The following is a 2,970-nucleotide window of genomic DNA, read 5'->3' as shown; positions in this document are numbered from 1 at the left end:
GGGAACGATCACATTTTGGGGGGGGGTTTACGTAAAAGCGGTGGCCGCAGGGACGCTTCGCTCCTCCGGGGCCTCGCGGAGCGAAAAACCGCCTCCCTCCTCGCTCGGAAATGGGTAAAAAAATCCTCAATAATGGGTTTAAACGTATTTTTTTCCGCCTGGATGCCGCAGGGCGGGTGAGAAATCGGGACGCCCGTCAGCGATCCGGCCCCAGAACCCCCAAATCCTGCGATAAATTATCCGTCTCCAATAAGCGAATATTTCTCCGTGTCGGGGGTGGTTTTGAGCCGAGTTATAAACGAGAAAACCCCGCGCCGCCTCTGTCTGGGCAAAGCTGAGGAGAAAAAGGGTGAATTGGGGGGGGTTAAGCTGTTGTTGAAATAAAGGAGGGGAAAAAAATGTGGATTTTGGGGTCCGAAACGGGGGCTCAGGACCCCTGGCCCGGCCGGGAGCGAGGGCCGCAGCCCCCCGCCGCCGCGCGCGCGGGATCGCCCCCAGAATCCCCCCGGCGACCCCCAAACTCGGCGGGGAGACGCTGCCGGGGAGCGGGATGCTCCGGGGTCGCCCATGGCGGGAGGGAGCCTGCGGAGGCTCCGGCCCAGCCCCAGCCCGGAGCCTCTTTGCCGGAGCGACGCGCCGATCCGCGCCGATCCCGCGGGACTGGGAGCAAAATCCTGGGGGAAAACGGAATTCCGCCTCAGTTCAGCACCCAGAGTCGCCCGCGGCCCCGGCCCCCGGCTCCTTGCCAGGGAGAAACGGGCCAAAAGCAAAGGACCAGGAGACGCGGCAAAGTGAGGCAAAGCTTGGCAAAACGTTAGGCAAAGCTTGGCAAAAAGCAAAGCAAAGCTTAGCAAAAAGTGAGGCAAAGCTTGGCAAAAAGTGAGGCAAAGCTTAGCAAAGTTAGGCAAAGCTTAGCAAAGTTAGGCAAAGCTTAGCAAAAAGTGAAGCAAAGCTTAGCAAAACATTAGGTAAAGCTTAGCAAAACGTTAGGCAAAGCTTGGCAAAAAGTTAGGCAAAGCTTGGCAAAAAGTTAGGCAAAGCTTAGCAAAACGTTAGGTAAAGCTGGCAAAAAGTTAGGTAAAGCTTGGCAAAAAAGTGAGGCAAAGCTTAGCAAAAAGTGAGGCAAAGCTTAGCAAAGTTAGGCAAAGCTTAGCAAAGTTAGGCAAAGCTTAGCAAAGTAAGGCATAGCTTAGCAAAAAGTGAAGCAAAGCTTAGCAAACATTAGTAAAGCTTGGCAAAAAGTGAGGCAAAGCTTGGCAAAGCTCAGGAAAGCGAAGCAAGGCTTAGCAAAGCTTAGCTCGGTTAAGCAAGGCTTAGCAAGGGCCGTCGGGTTTTGCTGCGGTGCGTCAGGCGGGATAAGTGCCCGGTGATGGGGCCGGGACCGGACTGGGAGCGTCCGCTGGCAGACTGGGAGCAGACTGGGAGCAGACTGGGAGCAGACTGGGAGCAGACTGGGATCACCCCACTGCCAGACTGGGAGCTCCCCACTAGCAAACTGGGAGCAGGCTGGGAGCAGACTGGGAGCAGACTGGGAGCAGACTGGGAGCAGACCGGGATCGCCCCGTGGCAGACTGGGAGCGTCTCGCTGCCGGACTGGGAGCTCCCCACTGCCAAACTGGGCGCAGACTGGGACCCCCCCCCCCCGCCGGGGGGGCACAGGGACCCCGCGGAGCCCCGGGCCCCTCCCGCCGCCGCCATCCGGGCGTCTGGAGCCACCGCCCCGCCCACCCCGCTCTCCCTCCCCATTGGCTGCTCGCTGCGTGACGCCGCTGAGGGGCCTGAGGGGGAGAGGGGGCGGGGACAAGAGAGGGGGCGGGGCCAGGGACGGGGGCGGGGCCAGGACGGGAGGGGCTGGGATAGGAGAAGGGCGGGGCCGGGGGAGGGGCGGGGCAAGGGGGCGGGGCGGGGCAAGGGGGCGGGGCGGGGCGGGCCCGGGGCTGGGAGGCGGGAGGGGGCAGCGATGTGGGGCAGCGATGTGGGGCAGGATGAGCTGTGGGGCAGCGATGTGGGGCGGGATGAGCTGTGGGGCAGCGATGTGGGGCAGGAGGAGCTGTGGGGCAGCGATGTGGGGCGGGAGGGGCTGGGGGCAGCGATGTGGGGCAGGAGGAGCTGTGGGGCAGCGATGTGGGGCGGGAGGGGCTGGGGGCAGCGATGTGGGGCGGGAGGGGCTGTGGGGCAGCGATGTGGGGCGGGATGAGCTGTGGGGCAGCGATGTGGGGTGGGAGGGGCTGGGGGCAGCGATGTGGGGCAGGAGGGGCTGTGGGGCGGAATGAGGTGTGGGGCAGGAGGGGGCAGGGGGCCCCGGCCCCCCCTCACCCCCAGCTCCCCCCTGGGGGGGCCGAGCCCCACATCCCCCCGCCCCCCCCCCAGCCAGGGCCCCCCGAGCCCCCCCCATCCCGAGAGGAGAACGGCGGGAACAGGGACCCACGGACCCACGGACCCACGGACGGAGGGACGGCCCCCGCCCCCCCGAACCGCGACGGCCTGGAAGCGGGGCGGCTTTAGGCCACCCTCCCCAGGCTGCGACCAAACCCCTGGCTTAGTTAAGCCCGGTTTAGCCTCCGCCCTCGTTAAGCTGCCTTTACCTTTCCAAGCGAATTCCCCATGACGGGGCCACCACCGCGCAATCCCGCGGATCGAATTCCCCGCAAAGCCGGGACCGGATCCCGGCACCTCCGAGCACCCGCGGCCCGCGGCTTCCTCACCGTCGCTCCAGCAGCTACGCTAGCGAGCGCCGACAGGGCAACGGGAGTAGGGAAAAATTGGGCATATAAGGAATTCCTCTTGGAAAAGGGACCGGGAACGTCGGGTTTATTTCTAAAACGGGCCGAAAGCTGAAGAGAAAAGGTTAAATCAAATTTTTTACCGCAAAAGCCCGGCCCTCCGTCGCGTTCTTCGCGAGCCGCGGCGCAGCCGGTGCTTTGGGTAAAGTTGGTGCCGAGGGCATGGAAACGAAGGCGGCTTCGTTAG

Source organism: Platalea leucorodia (assembly GCF_965183815.1).
Source record: "Platalea leucorodia genome assembly, chromosome: 23".
NCBI classification, from domain to species: Eukaryota; Metazoa; Chordata; class Aves; order Pelecaniformes; family Threskiornithidae; genus Platalea; species Platalea leucorodia.
The sequence above is the reverse complement of the archived record's forward strand: the minus strand, read 5'-3'. Positions refer to the sequence as shown.